At 38.7% G+C, this 19,482-nt stretch overlaps 1 long non-coding RNA gene across 1 annotated transcript; it reads left to right on the top strand.

The window, feature by feature from the left end:
* Position 1: 1 nt before the first annotated feature.
* Positions 2-1,474, top strand: LOC145429224 (uncharacterized). Its single transcript, XR_013909449.1, has 3 exons — positions 2-135; positions 730-815; positions 1,339-1,474. It is a non-coding gene; the product is annotated as an uncharacterized LOC145429224 (long non-coding RNA).
* Positions 1,475-19,482: the final 18,008 nt, after the last annotated feature.

Genomic DNA, 19,482 nt, shown 5'->3' with positions numbered 1-19,482 from the left:
GACTGTGTGTGTGGTAGATTCCAGGGCTGTCAAATCAGGAGAGTCTCCGTCGTTGACGCATGCGTGCTTCCTGTGTGCGAGCGCTTCTACGGGGTGTAGGAAATCTGGGACTCTGAGAGCGGGATGGAGCTGTTGGTAATATTAAGCAAAAATATACTGTATTTGTGTTTATGACATCATCAAAATTGAAGAAATAAATATAATAATATAATAATAAATAACAAGCCTACTAAATTAGCTGTGTGGATAACACTAGGTGTGATTTGCAGAAAGTTATGACTGATTATCTTAGACAGGATAGACACTCGATATTTTGATAGTGTGACACCAGCTTGAGAGCCAGCGCTGTGCGTGATACATAAAGAATTAATGTGTGCCTGGCAGTTATAATAGTTTTGCATGATTCACTAGATTTTTTTTAAAAATTATTTACTTCCCTTTATTTTTGTTTCAAAATCACATTTTGTTCTTTCTGGATCTTTCTGGATTGAATTTGCCTGTTTTAGTTTATTATTAATAGTTGAAAAAAACATTATTAGGAATAGGTTTTGCAATTTCCTTTTACAAAAAAAGCAAACACTTTTATCATTTACAGTAATGTAAATATCCTCATCAAATCAATATGCACCAAAGCCAAAGTTGAGACTTTCCTTGTTTTTCTTAGCAAGCTACCAAGTTAATTTTTTCTTTTCACCTCTATTAACTACAGCTACAGTTTCTTTTTCACAGCTAATCTTCAGGAATTCGTTTTCCAGGAAGTTAGGAAAAGTGTGACAAGGACCCATTATGCGCAGAAGGACCCTGAAGCTGAAACAGTAATTGTATTATTTACATTACTTTTACTGCTGTGCCTTTGCTTTCTAAGAAATACTGAAGAGATGAAAATAAAAAATCTACAAGGGCTCCCACTCCTCCTGTTCACATTCATATCATTTATTGACTGAAGTCCTTTGTTTATTGTAGTAAAATTGTAACTTAAATCAAGAAATCAACAAAATCAATGGTGGCCCCATGATCAGAAGGTTGGGGGTTCGACTCCACTGAATGGTTACCCTGAGGTACCCCTGAGCAAGGTACCATCCCTACACACTGCTCCCCGGGCGCTGCATTGGTGGCTGCCCACTGCTTCACTGGGTGAATGGGTTAAATGCAGAGGAGCAATTTCCCTATGGGGACTAACACATTATTACACATTAAGAATATTCTAATAATAAAAGGTTTATTAATCTTTTCTATACGGAACACGGACCTTATCTCACCCAGTCCAAAACCCTGTAACATACTGTCATATGTACCTTCAGCCTTACTGGAACTTTTTTATATGCATTCTTTTCCCAGTCCCCTGGTTATCTGTGGTGATCGTGGCTCAAGAGTTGTCAGTTCGTCTCGTAATTGGAAGGTTGCTGGTTCGAGCCCCTGCTTGGACAGTCCCGGTTGTTGTGTCTTTGGGCAAGACACTTCACCCATTGCCTTCTGGTGGTGGTCCTCGCCTCTGTCAGTGAGCCCCAGGGCAGCTGTGGCTACAATGTAGCTTGCCATCATCAGTGTGTGAATGGGTGGATGACTGAATGTAGTGTAAAGCGCTTTGGGGCACAAAGTAAAGCGCTATACAAATACATTTACCATCACTCTTGACCTGAAAGTATTTGCATACCTTCACATGTATTTAAAATTTTGATAGTTTGTACAATTACTTTTGAGCCTCTGAAAATGGGAGACTTTCTATAAAAAATGACTGTAATACTTAAATGGTTGTCAAATTTCTGAATCATAGTTAAATGTTAAATGAAAGTTGAAAGTCTGCACTTCAGTCACTTTTGTTTTGATTTCTTGGATCTTCTTTTCCTTGAATAGATAGCAGATAAAGAAGAAATAATAAAGCAGGGAGAAAAGGTGTGAGGGCAGTCATCCATCAAAGGGCCCTGGGTTGGAGGCATTTGCCTTGGGGCATATGGTTGTCTGCACAACATGTGAACTTAACCAGCACCCCCAGCACATTTGGATTGTTTGATTTTTATTGATTTTTCCACTATGGTGGTGTACAGAAATAAAACTACAAAAATGGTGTCACTGTCCAACAAATTATTGATAAGGCATAAACCTGCACTACCAGCTATAGGTTTTTGGTAGGTGATCTTTGACTTTACGGCGGGAACAACCTCATGGGATGCTTTTAGATTCTATGTATGGTAAATCAGCAGAAGACAACTGAGCTTTATTTGTCAATTCATCTTGTGTCACTTTACATTGCAAGGTAAAGATTTGTCAACATCGCACAGAGAAATCCAGTATCACTTGACAATAGTGGCGAGACGTTGCAACACCCTCATCTGGGTCCTTTTCCATGTAACAGAATGGAGGAGCTATTTCTGGTTATCTGTGCTGCGCACACTGTCCCTTAGGGTGAGCCCAAATGCACTGTAAAGGAAACTCATTTCAGCCACTGCCCATAGCTCATGACCATTTGTGATATTTGGAACACAGAATAATGGGTTTAATTGTGAGCTTTGCTTTTGGGCTAAACTCCCCTACCACACTGATACCCCAAAACAGAACCTGGATTACCACAGGTGTGTTATCTGTCCACTTCACAGTCTCCAGATCCTTCTTAGCTTCACTCATAAACCCAGCTACTCTACCTGAATTCAGCCTTCCCAGTCATATGAATGCAGATCAAGCAGCAGAAATGCGCTTTCTCTGAAGGCTGGCCGGCCTCTCTCTTAGAGATAGGGTGAAGAGAACAGTCATTTGTCACTCCTCCACATTAAAATGAGCCAGTTGAGGTGGTTCAGGATGCCTCCTGGGTGAGGTATTCTGGATATGTCCTACTGGGAGGAGGCCCGGGGTAGACCCAAGATATGCTGGTGAGATTACATCGGTGTAATTTTGGATAAACTGAAGGAGGTCTATGTGGAGAGGGAGGTCTGGGCTTCTCTGCTTTTGCTACTGACCCTACGACCTGGCCCTGGATAAGCAAAAGAAAAAGGATGGATGGATGGATTCAAATGATAACCATTTATCTCTAAGTAGTTTCAAAGAAGCTTTGTGATTAGGTTTCAGCTCAAGCTTGATTGAGATGGTTGACTGTCCTCTACATATCATTTGTACAGTGTTTAACTATGTATTATAAGCCTGCTATGTTGTAACAGTAATGCATCATACAGACTTTTCATATACCATAAAGAACAGAGATGGAAAATACACAGAAATTAATTAAAAAAAATATCCCCAGAACTCATGACAAATGGTCCCTCTGTTCTTATTTCACTCAACTATCTAGTCATCCATTACAAACCACCAAACTACTTCAGAAATAGGCTACATTAATTAGTCATTTATCACTATGTCAGCGCACAAGACAGTCTCAGAGGAGAGAGTCACAAAGTTACATTCAAGCTTAGTCCGTTGAACTTGAGGACAATTACAGAGTCTGAAATGAGCAGGTAATCACTGAAAGCCTCAGAGAAGTTATGTCTCCCAAGGAAATTGGATTACACAGAGCTCCAGCCAATATATTAGGTGAGTAAGACACTACTGAATTAGATAGACCTTTGATGCTGTGCAGCTGTGGAAGACAAAATCTCGCTGCCGAGCATCAACAGTCTTTTAGGGAAATGACCATGTTATCGTCAACTCAAGAGTGATGCTAGAAAGAGAATTTTTCTAAAACTAGGGTTTGTTTGAAAAAACAAAGAGTGAATTAAGATTGCCGTGAAAATGATAATCAGTAAAGGTAATGAAAAACAAAAACATTTATTTTGGGGGACAAATGGTTATAGCCAGTTGTGTGCATTGTTTTAAGCTCCAGTATTCTTTTTCAGTCTCCCTATTTCTTTGTCGTGGGAGAAGAAAAGAGCAGGAATAGCAGTCCATTGTCTCCCATCTGCTTGTGTTTTTAGTGCATGGCAGTAATCCAGCACAACATGTTAGCAAGCTATTCCTCATTTGTCAGATAGAGGTGCGTGACTATAGGGTTTCTGTATAGTTGTCTCAGGGTGTATCCAAGCCTTTCACTATCTGCCTCACTGGCTTGAACCACCTGGTACCACACTACACTGGGAATAAATCTCTGAGTTTGAATAGTTGCTAACTACTTTATTATATTTAGCTAAAGGCAGGTAGACTAGAGCAGTTCAAGATGTTAAGCTATTTTATTCTTGTAAAGCTACACAGCTTCATGCTGAGATTTCCTCTGATTTCAGCAAATTGCTGTCTAGTCAGTGAGTGCTGCAATCTGCAATCATTCGTGTAGCATGTGTGTATACATGTGTATGTAAAATAGCAAGTGCAAACCATTGGCTTGGTTTATATAACCCCATCTGTTCAGAACTCATATTCATATTTTCCACAGTGTCCAGCTGCACACTCCTCTGTACCCAGAGGCCAGGAGCTCCGGGGATTGTCAAACTGTCTGTAATGTCTGGCTTCTATTGCTCTCTCCACATAATGAGGTCATCACTACACACAACACGTTGTACTTTGGGGCTGAATATTAAAGTTTTGAAGTCCCCTAGCTCACAAAATCCCTTGCTTTATCCTGTGAGTCAAAGAGAAAGAATTTAGGACAGGGAAGCGTGATTGGGACTGCAGTTTCTAAAAAACAACAGTGGAGGTTAATATCCCATGAGGACATTGGCTTTGGCTTACTTTTGGCTTTTCTACATTGTTATTTAAGGGTTATTCATATCACAGAATACAATAGCTGTTTCATTTTTGATTGCCAGAGTCAAGAATAGGCACTATCGACTCCATTGTTTCCACCCTTCTGGTTATCATTGTCCTCACTTGAACACAAATGTATCAGATGGTTGTGGGTATTGTTGAAGCTATGTAATCAGTGCTTTGTGTTTAGGAAGAACCACAAAGAAGAATGAATATGAGGAATGCAATACACCTTATTGATGTTGGAACAACATAATGCATAATCGATCTGAATGGTATTTCTCTCTTGCAGTAAAATAACGTATGTAGCTTTTGCACATAGAAAGATAGACGACATGAAAAAACGTATAGCACAAGTCTTACATGATATATGATATTGCAAACAAAGCTTAATTACATGTAACAACATGCAGTTGCACATCAGCAGCTCTCACTTTTCAGCTTTGTTATAAATACTTACATTTGTTGCAAAGCATTAATCTCTTAAGAAAGCGCTTTATTTTAGATCAAATTCCATTAAATACATTTCAGGAACAAGGAAAAAGGCATACGAGTACTTTGCCAAAACAATGTGAATTCTGTCACAATAGTTTATTGTCAGTGAATCATTACCATTCGAGACAGGGCGCTCATTGTACTGTACTGCACTTTACATCTTTACATCCAGTGAAATATGATCACAGCAGCAATCACCATATAATGTCTGACTCCACTGTCTCCATCCTTCTACTTTTCACTGTGTATCACGAATCACTTGGTCGGAAGTATTGTTAAAGCCATTCAACATCAATTTAAATAGATTTTACAGATTCAAATCTTATGCAATGTGGCAATCAGATATGATTTCTAAAAGGGCCTTTGCAGTGTTGTGTTGAGATTGCCTTTCAAAGGGAGAGCGTGAGAAAGATTGCATTTAAATGGGCATAATTTCAGTGCAAATATGACCACAATTATCCCTGCGGTTCCAGTTGAGGATGCTAAAAATAGATTGATTCTTTTTGATTAAGTATCTTACTAGAAAAAAAGAAAAAGTCTTTTTTTGGCTTGGTAAATGGAGGATGGGCCTAATCTGTGATCAGATCTGTGATCTGAACGTATTCTTCATTGTGCATTTATTTTTTTTTAAAAACCCTTAAGTTTTTTAACACCTTTTTATTGCTAAATGCTCTGTTTTGTTTTGTTTTTGCTGTTAGCTCATGTGGCATTCTTAACCATGAATTAAATATCGTTCATGATTTAATAGATGAGATGAAATGAATCTTTTAAGTTACTGTCAGACATGATTTATTATTGGATATGATCTAAAGGCTGCCTTGCATCCTTTAGCAAGTGTGTGAAGTCATTTCACAGTAAATGTGGAAATGACTGAGCTCTTTGGATCATGCGTGAGAGAAATCTTGACTGGAGCAAAACGCCATTATTTTCTTTTGCCACTGACATTACTGAATCCTCGCTTGCCTGCTGACAATGCCAAATGGACTGCACCAGAAAGCAATGTATCTATGTAATGCATTTTCCCCACTCATGCTAGTTTTGTAATATCCATTTACTGCAGGTCAAGTATGATCAAAGGCAGGATGGTTGTATAGCTTGTAAATGTGCACATATTCATCCCTAGAAGGGCCAAGACTAAAGCATTAAATAATGTCAGAGCTTTTTATCTTGCTTGCTTTACTGACCATCTCGAGCGATCCAATAAAGCCGTGGAAAGGGACTGTTTCTACTCCAGTAAAAAAAAAGCAGTTATGTTTGTGAAATGTGCTGTAGATTATTACACACTCAGAGGGGAGGTGGCATATTTGTGATCAAGCTGCCCTTTCTACATTACCCAGCTGCTTGCTTTGTGAGCCTCTGAGGTTGTTGGGAGTGTGCTGACTAGATAAGCTTGTGGGGCATCTCCCAGAGATGCACGCCTTACAATGGGATTTAGAGTGAGAATGAAACAACATCTGCCTGTCATTTTCTCTGTCTGCGTGTTTGTGAATCTCAGACTTCCATCCCAAACACAATCCTTTTGAGAACTGAGTGGTGCCATCTGTTAGGTTTTCATACAAGACTATATTCAGATTTTTTTTTTTTAAACAGATCGTTCAGGTGGCTCTTGAGAAAATGATTTTGCAGACAGGAACTGCAAACCGAAGCATTTAATGAGACCTGCAAAGTCTAACTTTTTCATCTGAAAGCAACCACCCTATTAAAGCTTTTCATATCTTCGGGCCAAATGTGCTGAAGAAAGGTCAATTTGTGGCACCACAGCACTTGCACGATTCCTTTGTAAGCTCCATACCGGTACACAGCCCTCAGGAGAGGCTCCAAGCTCTTTTGAATGAAAGAACGGGCTGGTAATACAAAATAAAAGTAATATGCAATGGAATATATAACAACATAACCTTTATTAAATCATAATAAGAAGTTTACTGAAGAATTGTTTTTGAATACTTGAGACATAATACAATAATATAATAGCGAGAACAGATTGATTCAGCATGATGTCAGCAGTAGTCCTTTTCTGCCCTTTTTGTGTATAACAATTAGTTTATTGACTGAAGTAACAATTACACTGGTCAACAAGCACTTTCTCAGCACCATTTACCCACCCAACCCAGCCTGCTTAGTAGATGGATGAATTCCTCTAGAAAATAAAGCTTTGAGCTGTTGTAAAATGGCTCTTTACATTTACTATCAAACTACTGTAAACTCAAGTCTCACCATCATCTTCAGTGTAAGTATTCCCTGCGTCATCACCACATCACCTACACATGCAAATGTTTATGGCGCTGCCAATCCACCCTCGCACACACCCCTCTTACGGTATGACTCATTCCTATTTTGCCGTTTCCCCAGCTCCTTAAAAAGCTGCAAAGCTGATTTCATATGTTATCTTTTACTGGCAGAATATCTCTCCAAAAAACTGAGCATCCCTGTCAGGGGAAATGCTGCAATTTGTGCTGGAAGTTATGGGTTTTCATGATGCAAGAACAATGTTAGCCTCATGCTACCTTGGGTCTTCACAACTACCTGCAGAGCATAGTGAATGAGGGAGAGAAGGTGGGCAAAAATAGGTTTCATTTTCATACTTCTCTATGCTATGCTATTACTTCCTCAGAGAAGTAATAGCATAGTCAAACCAGAAAAAAGCCATAACAAATGTTAGGGTTTTTTTTGTTCATTTGTTTGTTTTTTTAAGCAGAGGTTTAATTCCAGAGAGATCTTTTCTTCTCAGTCACAAAATTCACTCTACAATACTGCAAGTAAATGTACCAACAAGGCCTTGGGGGTGTGTTGTAATTAGTTTTCTGGCTTTTGTCCAGGAAAGGCAGCTAATTATGCTTGTGGAAGCCCTAAAATAGGAGGAAAGCCAGTATTGTCTCTGACTATTTTAATAATACACCACAGTACACAAGCACACACTTGTGTCATTTATATAAGAAAATCAGGGTGTACAAATATGACTTGCTTTAATACCACCAACCCCCAAATAATACTATAAAACATGGTACTAGAGTCCTCATACAGCATGACTGTAAATATGTTTTTTAACTCTGTATTTTATTAGATAGTCACATATTACTGAAATCTATATCTTTGTGACAAATTATATGTTTTAATGGCAAGAATAAAGTACCCTGCAACAGATATGGCCCCGATGTTAACATCATCAATTAAGAGACAGAAGCAGCATATTCAAATTGTGACCTTACCTTGAAAAAGGTACAAGTGTACCAAACATTGATTGGTTTTCAATTAAAAGGAAGGTCGCTCTTTAAATGACATGAACTAACAATGAGATGAATTTACATAAGCGCCTTTACGACCTTCACAAGCACCTTAAACCTCTTGCGCAGTGTTATATGTCAAATTGCTTTCATTGGCATGTCGCTGACCTCATCAGCGATGCCACACACCTTCATGGAAACTACGCAAGTTCATTAACAGCAAATCTTTTGGCTCACCAGTGCACACTATCAATCACAAACCACCTTCTGTGCAGGTTTTCTCAAATCAGACTATAAGGCAAAAAGAAAGTGCAGCTTTATGGTTTCATAGACAAAATAATTTCTGTGGCTGCGATATATAAGTGGTCCGCAGGTGCGCATTCGCTGTCAAAATAAAAAACACGCACAAGGGTTAGGGTTAAATTAAAAAACTGTACTTTTGAGTTAAAATATATATTTATAATTTTAATAAATGACGAATTAAAAAGGCATGAACATTTTTTTGTATCGAAAAAATATCGAACCGTGACACCAAAGTACTGAACCGAACCGTGAATTTTGTGTATCGTTGCACCCCTAATATAAATATATATATAAATATATATATATAAATACAGTGGGGCAAAAAAGTATTTACAGTGGGGCAAAAAAGTATTTAGTCAGCCACCGATTGTGCAAGTTCCCCCACTTAAAATGATGACAGAGGTCAGTAATTTGCACCAGAGGTACACTTCAACTGTGAGAGACAGAATGTGAAAAAAAAATCCATGAATCCACATGGTAGGATTTGTAAAGAATTTATTCGTAAATCAGGGTGGAAAATAAGTATTTGGTCAATAACAAAAATACAACTCAATACTTTGTAACATAACCTTTGTTGGCAATAACAGAGGTCAAACGTTTACTATAGGTCTTTACCAGGTTTGCACACACAGTAGCTGGTATTTTGCCCCATTCCTCCATGCAGATCTTCTCGAGAGCAGTGATGTTTTGGGCCTGTCGCCGAGCAACACGGACTTTCAACTCCCGCCACAGATTTTCTATGGGGTTGAGGTCTGGAGACTGGCTAGGCCACTCCAGGACTTTCAAATGCTTCTTACGGAGCCACTCCTTTGTTGCCCGGGCGGTGTGTTTTGGATCATTGTCATGTTGGAAGACCCAGCCTCGTTTCATCTTCAAAGTTCTCACTGATGGAAGGAGGTTTTGTCTCAAAATCTCACGATACATGGCCCCATTCATTCTGTCCTTAACACGGATCAGTCGTCCTGTCCCCTTGGCAGAAAAACAGCCCCATAGCATGATGTTTCCACCCCCATGCTTCACAGTAGGTATGGTGTTCTTGGGATGCAACTCAGTATTCTTCTTCCTCCAAACACGACGAGTTGAGTTTATACCAAAAAGTTCTACTTTGGTTTCATCTGACCACATGACATTCTCCCAATCCTCTGCTGTATCATCCATGTGCTCTCTGGCAAACTTCAGACGGGCCTGGACATGCACTGGCTTCAGCAGCGGAACACGTCTGGCACTGCGGGATTTGATTCCCTGCCGTTGTAGTGTGTTACTGATGGTGACCTTTGTTACTTTGGTCCCAGCTCTCTGCAGGTCATTCACCAGGTCCCCCCGTGTGGTTCTGGGATCTTTGCTCACCGTTCTCATGATCATTTTGACCCCACGGGATGAGATCTTGCGTGGAGCCCCAGATCGAGGGAGATTATCAGTGGTCTTGTATGTCTTCCATTTTCTGATGATTGCTCCCACAGTTGATTTTTTCACACCAAGCTGCTTGCTTATTGTAGATTCACTCTTCCCAGTCTGGTGCAGGTCTACAATACTTTTCCTGGTGTCCTTCGAAAGCTCTTTGGTCTTGGCCATGGCGGAGTTTGGAGTCTGACTGAGGCTGTGGACAGGTGTCTTTCATACAGATGATGAGTTCAAACAGGTGCCATTCATACAGGTAACGAGTGGGGGACAGAAAAGCTTCTTACAGAAGACGTTACAGGTCTGTGAGAGCCAGAGATTTTCCTTGTTTGAGGTGACCAAATACTTATTTTCCACCCTGATTTACGAATAAATTCTTTACAAATCCTACCATGTGAATTCATGGATTTTTTTTTCACATTCTGTCTCTCACAGTTGAAGTGTACCTCTGGTGCAAATTACTGACGTCTGTCATCATTTTAAGTGGGGGAACTTGCACAATCGGTGGCTGACTAAATACTTTTTTGCCCCACTGTATTTATATATGCATTTTTTTTCTGCAGTAGGGTGGACTCACAGCATACAGCTGTGTGCACAAGAATAACACGCATCAGAAGATGAAAAGCCCTCCTGCTGAGAGGATGATTGTATTAAATAATTACACTGCATGTGTAGCATTCCCTGCACTGCAGGAGGGCCAAGGAAAAGATTATGTAATCACAATTATTGGTTTACTTTTAAAATGAATAGAGGATTTGAGAAATACACCATCAGCTTCCTCTGTGCTCGGAAGTTATTATGAAATATGGGTCTCTTAGGGAAGATCCATCTAATTTAACATTTTATTTCCTAGTAGCAGTTGTCATTAACAAACTTGAGTCTGTTTAACCTTTTAATGCATCTAATAGCATATAGTAGGTACATATTTAACGGGGATAAAGTTGAAAGAAATAGCTACTTATTCAAATTTTATCATTGCGTGATTGCACTGATTCAATCCACAGAGTGTCACTCAAGAAATATATTATCTCATTATCTGGGTCATCAACAGAAGGGTCAGCACTTGGTGCAGTACTCAGAGCACTTCAAGCTGTGGAAAACAGATTCATCACCACCCTGTCATTATATTTTCATACCCTCCTATCAGTGCCCACGACGATAATTCCAAACATGAAGTGGTAATCAGAGCTTTAAGTGACAGTCCCTGTAAGCATAAATCACAGTGGCCTCTACTCTCTTCCCAGTGGATGAGTGAAATAATCAGGGGCAAATGCATTCTGCAGGTGTTGCCAGCTTGCCGCTGTCACAATAGTTCCAGACAAGGATGCCTGCGGATACCGCTCACCTCAACTAATGATGCTTTACTGTTCATCATTTGTCTTTGCCATAGTATCTTCAACAATAGGGCCAGTGTAGTGTTCTGACTTCATATTCTTGATTTATAGAAGTCACTTGGCTTACAATATGAATCACAGCCATATTAATTAATTTAAAATAAGCTAAGATGGAGTACCATTTACTAACTTTGTAAAAAGCTTTAAAATGTTGTTGAATAATTTGTTTGTTTCTCTGTGTTGTTATCTTTTCCTGAAAGACCTTGACTGGCTTACATGGAGTTTAGTTCACAGAGAAGCAATTAACCTTTGAAATAACCCTTTAAAACACTTTCGTATAACATCATTCATCCATTACAAACTTTCAGTGTGTAATGGCATTTTTGTTTTTGTTTTTTACTAATCTCATTTGCTTTAATGTGGTCTGCAAAGAAGCATTACCATTAGTGTTTCAGCTAAGTCTGTGTTTGATGAAATTACAAATACAAAGACATGAGCAGAAGATAAAATAAGATGTCCATTCAATTAGTCTTCCATATATTCATTACACATGCCACAAAAACCATTTAAAACTGAATAAATGTCACGTTTTCATGATTTTTATGCTTACGTTTTTGCTACACTGCAAAATAAAGCCAAGGGCTAATAAAACTAGAAGGGCAAAGACTTTGCAAGCAGAGAGCCATGTTATTTGGAGGCCACACATCCTTGAATACTTGCTGTTTTATGGTGTGTGTACTGCCAAAGGATCTGAAATATACAGTGCTACAAAGTCCTGTTCAATGACTCACATCCATTTATAAACAGATCTCGCGGGAGGTTTCAAAGCGAATGCTTGTCCCAGAATGCAGCCTTGCTGGTTTATATTGAACCTGTAGACATTTTAACTGCTAACCAGGGGCTCACTGGGCTGCCATTGCAAAGGAATACTGTGGCACCGTTACTATACGAGAACATAAATGTCTTTAGAGGAAGATCCATTTCTTTCCATGAGATTGTGAAATGGCTTCCGTTAATGAGAACAGAATGGAAGCAAAATTGAAAAACCCCTTGGATCCCTCATTTTTGATGTTCTTATATGGAAAGGCTCAAAAATGACAAACAGTACCTCTCTGCGATAGCACCAGTGGGAGCAAGTTAAAGCTTTATGTTCTTTCCTGCTGCCATCAATATAAAACCAGAAGGAAATTATTCAGAAAGACAAATTTCCCACCTTAATGTCTCTTTCTCTCTCTAGTCAACAACACAAATGCAGACAGATTGTTCTGCAGCAACACTGAATGGCAGAACTCTTGATCACTGTGTTGTGAGGAAGAAAATCTTAGATATATTACTGCAAAAACAGCAAGTCACAAATGCATTTCCTGTTCACTGAAATATACCAAGAAAACCTGTTTAGTTATTCCATTTTCTGCAAATAAGCTAGGAAGGAAGGCAGGGAGACACACTGATGGAGAACAATAATCAAACAAATATTACACAGAGCCCCTGTGAGAAGAGCCAGTGAAGAGCATATCACATCTTTTGTGAATGGAATCACGTTCGTGAGTAAATCTTGGGAGCCAGTCTTAAAGCTACTCACCAAATTAGAAAGCGCAGATTTCTTCCTGAGTATGCCCAGATACTCCAGGAATCTGGTTTCAAGCTATAGCTGGGAACAAAGCTAAGCCTGAAAATAAATAAATAAAAATAAATAAATAAATACTGACATAAGAGAGCTCTGAGAATTCCTACATAATGCTCAAAGTCAGAATATTTTGCATATGGTAAGATCATAGCATGATACTGTGCATGTGGGCAAAGGCTCATAAAGGCTTGCAGAAATGGAAATCTGCTTTAATAAAGAGTAACAAAGAGGAGAAAACAATACAAGCAACATAAACAGTAACATAGACATTATCTGTGACAACAATTTAAACTAACACAGCCAACAGCTCTTCCTCCACTTTACCCTGATTATCTGCATTTCTATATATATATATATATATATATATATATATATATATATATATATATATATATATATATATATATATATATGAACACTCTACCTGTTGGCATAATGCATTGCAGATGCATCTAATAATAGGTGTACATCTATAGTATACTGAGCTGAAACAATATGGCTTGTCACGTAACCTCATAATCTGTTGTATAACTATGTGCAAGCATAGCGTTTCATGCTAGTGAACTCTCAGGCTAAACTGCAAAGAAGACAGTGATGAACAGTGTGCAGAAATGGACAGACCCATGACTCATGATGATAATTAACAACATTAAACAGACAATCCCAGTCACAAAATAAAGAAATAACAGTCGTATGCAACACCTGTCACACATCCAAGCACAGGCTTCTGGAGATTTCGAGCACAATACAGCCACAGGTGAGCAAAAAGAAATGAGCTTGTGCTCCTTCAGTCATTTTAATACAAAGTTAGTTCACTGTTGGTAAAACACTGGCCTTAATTGTCTCCCACAGACAAATCTGTTGTATTTTAATGCTACCAGGACACCTAATCCTGTAAATCAAAGGCAAACTATTGTTCCTCACTGACAAAGAATAATGGAAGCAACCTGAACTGACCTAGGATTGCAGAAAAGCAGGTTAGTTGTGTGTGAGGGGGTTGTTTGTGTTTGTGCAGTACAAGAGGAATCAAAAAGCCTACAAATATCTCAAATCTAAAAACGTGCCACCTGTAAGAATTTTTTATTCCCATTATAGGATGAATTTATTAGTCTGTTCATATGAAACAAAGTAGACAAGGGTGTAAGAGATTGAATAATAAAGTGGCTCTATTCACCCTTTTCTCATACAACAATATGTTAGTAAATTCATAACTCATGGCTCACCAGTTATTTATAGTATGAGTACAAATTCATTACATAATACATATATTACATACATTACATACATAAACAGCACTATAACATAAAAAAGATCTCATGGCCTCTGACAGCAGTATTGGGATTCAGTGAATAATATCTGTCCAGTAGATTTGCTTATGTAAATGCTGAGTCTTCTTTACACTGTGCTGAGACAAAATGTACATACTTCCCTTAAGTAATGTTACTGGAAATAATATTACTAGAAAACATGGTATACATTTTCATTGTTAAGCAGATGATATCCAGTTATAGTTATCCATTAAGCCAGATATCACAAATCAAACTTATTGCTGCTCTAAAAGCTCCCTGAATCTTTAGTTGATTCAGAATGCTGGATTGAAAGAAAGAGCCGCCATATTTCCCGTACCCTGGTTTGTCTTCATTGGCTCCCTGTTAAATCCAGAATTGAATTTAAATTCCTTCTACTCACATACAAGGTCTTTAATGAGCGGGCCTCATCATCATTAAAGACCTTATAGAACCATATCACCCAAACAGAGCAGTTGACTCTCAGACTGCTGGTTTACTTGGTGGTTCCAAAAGTTTCTACAAGTGAAATGTAGCACCTTTCCTGTGAAACAAGCTTCCAGTTTGGATTCGGGAGACAGATGCCCTCTCTACTTTTAAGATTAAACTTAAAACTTTTCTTTTGATAAAGCTTGTAGTGAGGACTGGATCAGCTATTCTGCTATAGTCTCAGGCTGCTGCAGAGCTTCCTACACTGAGCATTTCTTCTCTACTCATTCCTCAGGTATTTAGATACAACTGCTGCATATCATTAAAATCTTACCTCTCGTTTTCATAGTGTGTGTTTTATCCCATCTGCCTATCCACTCAATTTTCTTTTCTCTGTGCTCCTTAATAGGCTTGGTTGTGATGGAGAATTCTTTCTGTTGAAAGGGAGTTTTTCCTCCCCATTGTCGCTCGCAGGGGTTCATTGGATTTTTGTGCTATATAAATCAAAGTGAATGGAATATAAACTGGCATTTCTTCTCCACATAAACCTAAACCTAAAGCACTGAGATCTGTCTGTAAATGTGTCTGACTAAGCATAACATAGCACACTCTGTCCTCAGCAGAAAAACAGCTGCACTGGCTGGTTACTGACCTCTGACACTGATGTTTACATTTTCTTGGCAAACAAAGGCAGAGGTTTCACAAAGTTTTTATAGCACTGTAAAACCTCTCAGGATGAATCAAAAGCAGTGACTTTGACACGGGAGAGAATTGTTTGCAGTCTGTCTTTGACCAAACGGTGAGATGTGGCAGAAAAGCCGATGTTCCTGTGAATTACTTTTGTGCACACATTAAAATTGAGTTCTAGTGAAAGTTTGGCCTACGCTGTAAATAAACTTTCCAAGTAAACTTTCACTAAGATGATACTTGACAGAAATCTTGAGATATTCGTTCTCCTGCTGGTCCCCTCTGAGTAAAGAGCACATTTGTTGTGTGGAGGTTTGGGTGGGGTATGGTTTGGATGATTGTGTTCAATAATAAATAACACTAAAAGAGTGGAAGGCCAGCTCATTCGATTCATTTCTGTAAAAATGAAAGACCTGAGTTTCATATTAAACAATGTAAAAACTAATTAGCTTTGACAGCTCATCCACCCACATGCCTGAATTGTTAGTTTATTGAAGATGCAACAAATGAGCTATAAAATTATGCACCACCAGCAGACCCACTGAACAAAGAGAGGGAAAAAAAAACAGAGGGTACACTGTATTTGACCTAAATTGGGTAACGCTTATAAAGCGGAAGGGTTTATTTAGTCCAGCAGAGGAAGAAATAGTAAGAACCTCTCTTAATGTAAAAATGTTAGTACTACAAAATACAATATTAATTAGAAGCATCTGACATGTATTTTGAAAGAATAAGGCAGTGTGGAAAATGCAGCAACACACACACAGTAATGTCACTAAAGTCCTTTTGCTAAGAGAACAGACAATAGTGAGCTGATCATTAGCTGGGGTCTACATTTGCAATGTGCCATGGACTTTGCTTCTGTAGATTATGTCCAAGCATTAGAACTAGCACTACAGCTGCGAGTGTCCATAAGTCAGGAAGTACCGTACAGTAAGTTTGTCATGCCGCTCAACATTAGTCTTCCTTGTAGCCACCCATCCAGTTAATTGAATTTCTCTTAACTTCCTTCTCTTTTTTCCCCCTTTTATTTACCTGCTACTCATCACACTGGCTAAGAGTGAAGTAGATTTAATGTGTAATCTGTGGTGCCCATTACAGTTTCTTATACCACTACTGACTAGGCAGAAAACAAAAGATGCAACCTAACTACATAAGATGGTGAAAAAGGGGAGGCAGGGGTGGTGTGGTTATAGTGTTAAGAAGTAAAGCCCAGTATTCAGCCTGTGTGGAACAAAAGCAGCCTCCTCCTGACTCATTTCAACAAACTCATCCTGCCATCAGTCAAAACTCTTTACAAATGCAAGCACACATTCCTAAGATAAAAGATTAAAAAAAAATCCTGTTGTGATAATTTTCAAGATCTAAATTCCTGTATGAAAATATCACACATGCTTGTTGGCATCAGAAGTCCTTCACATTCACTGATGGGCACAGTGCATCGACCCTTTCCTTAGTTTAACACAGTTTTGGCTCCAGACAGCTATTTAGCTCATTCTGTTGCATACTTTATTATACTTATAATACTCTTTTTATTTAATACATGTTCTTTATTTGTGTTGGGACAAAAAAACTAAATGTGCTTGAGATTGTTAAATTCATAGTAAAATCATGATATTTAAACAGACAGGATTGTGCATTTCATTCACTTCATTCTTAATTAAGGTTATTTTAAATTGCCCCATGATTAACAATCACAATCTAAAACTGTGATCAATGCAGTCCATGGAGCAAATGCATCGTATGAATGAAAAAAGAAAAAAAAAACTCCTCTAAGTTATGCAGAGAATGTTCTACGTTGTTGAGATGCCTGTCAACAGCCCAGAAAGAAAATCCATTCAACTAATCAATTATTTACATCTTCCCTAAGTCATGCCAGAATATTCCTGTGAGCATATAAAATAAATACACAGTGGAAAGAAAAGCAGGTGACAGAGAGCTTGCATGGTGCATATGTATGTGGGGTTTGTTAGAAATCCACCTATATTCTTGGTCGCTGCCATATGTTATCTTCATTTTGTCCAAACTAAGGCGTCTAAAACGTGCAAAAGCCGTCCCTGCTGCCTCTTAAAAGAGAAAAGCAAGCAACTTACGAGAGATCCAAAGACACTAAAATAAAAGCTGACATAAAAAATGGTTGAAAAAAGAAAAAACACACAAACAAACCCTTGCTCAAAGAAATGTTGACAAGTGAAAGTGATGTTATTTGAAAAAATATTGCTTTAGTGGTTTGGAATCATTTAGTTTACTGCAGTTTGCATCTTGTAACTGTTGGCTCATCACCAGGCCCCCGGGGAGTTTTGTCTCCCTTCCTGTGTCTGTTTCAGACAAAACACAGCAGAAGCTCCATATTTAACACCTTTACATTGCTGGGCATCAAGAGAAGTTGAAAAAAGACAAATAAAAAATAATGATTGTTCTTCGCACCCTAGGTTTACCGTAACAATGAAACACTGTTTAAATAGCATTTTAACACTGTTCTGCTAATTTGCAGAGAAAAAATGTTAGCAGCTGAGGGGGAAAAAATCAGTGTCCACAGCATTTTTCAGAGCTTATTGAGTGCCATCTTGTCCTGTTGTCATGGTGATGTTGTCACCCTGTATGCTAGCAGGAGATGTGCGCAGCCACAGGGATGGGGTTTTTTCTAATTAATGCTTCAAGACAGGTCACTGTGGAAACCAAAATGTCAGCGCTAAGGTGGGCTTTTGTGGAATAGTTTGAGTGTGAGTGTTTTATGCATTTCAGGGATGTGACGAGGATGGATACACATGTGTAAACAGGCTCCCTTTTATGGACGTCTGAGCTGATCTCGGGTGATTCCTGTTGCTAATCGCATTGTTTTTCTTGACCTTTGTGCTTTAATTGCACTGCAGTTTGTTTGTGGCGTGTTTTCAGGTGGTTCATAAGTTAGCTGTGTTACTGTGGGGTGCAAACACAACTCCATTTCGAAACAACAGATGACGATCCGCTTCGAGGGACAAGCTCTTCGCCTTCTCTGTGCCAGACGTTTGATTTTTGCTGTGTATTTGTCTTTGAATGACATGTTACTCTTCCACACAAGTCCAGAAAAGATGCGGCATAGTCAGACCTTTGATTTAGGGAGTGCTTGATTTGCTTTTCTTCTCATTTAATTGGCCCCCACTCATTTTAAATGTCCCTTGATCATGCTCATTCAATTGTGGGAAGCCAAAATCGTGATCGAGATTAAAATTCAGTTAAATGGGCAATCCTGTTGCGCCTTTTAAAAATGTACTGGTCATAGTGGCAAGAGACGATGAAAATTTTATTACCACACTTACTATATTCATGTATATTAACTGAATTGTCATTATGCATCATTTAGTAATCACCTATGTGATATGACGTGCATTGCTACAATTTTTTTTCAAATTTTACAAAAAGAAATCACTTAATGAGAGCCTGTCTGACAAAGTGAAGTACGTTAAAAGATCTCAAAAAGCAACACTCAAGAACAGCAGAGAAACAAACTCCTACTTTTCAATCCATCCATCTATCCTTCCAATTCAGGGTTGCAGGAGTGCCGACGAGAGGTGGGGTACACCCTGGATTGTGTCTGTGACAGGGCTAACACAGAGAGGCAGACAGCCATTCACACATATATTAACACTGAAAGCCAATTTAGGAACACCAATTAACCTAATCCCACTAATGTGCATGTCTTTGGACCGTGGGAGGAAGTCGAAGTACCTCGAGAGAACCCACACTGACTCGGGGAGAACATTCAAGTACACCACAAAAAAAGGCCCAGCCATCCTTGACAAGTATCAGTCTGGAAAGGGTTACAAAGCTATTCGTAAGGCTGTGGGATCTGGAACACACCAGGATAAATCCACCTCTGAATGGCTAAAGAAACAAAATGAAGGGTTTGCAGCGGCTAAGTCAAAAACAAATAACTGAATTAAAACAAATCTATAAAGAAGAGTGGATCAAAATTTCTCCATGTGAAAGACTCATTGCAAGTTATTACAAATGTTTGACTGCAGCAGTGGCATAACCAGTTATTAGGTTTAGGGGCAATT

This window comes from Astatotilapia calliptera, chromosome 6 (genome assembly GCF_964374335.1).
Source record: "Astatotilapia calliptera chromosome 6, fAstCal68.1, whole genome shotgun sequence".
NCBI lineage: Eukaryota > Metazoa > Chordata > Actinopteri > Cichliformes > Cichlidae > Astatotilapia > Astatotilapia calliptera.
Note: the sequence above shows the minus strand (reverse complement) of the source record. Positions and strands in the feature narration are given on the sequence as shown.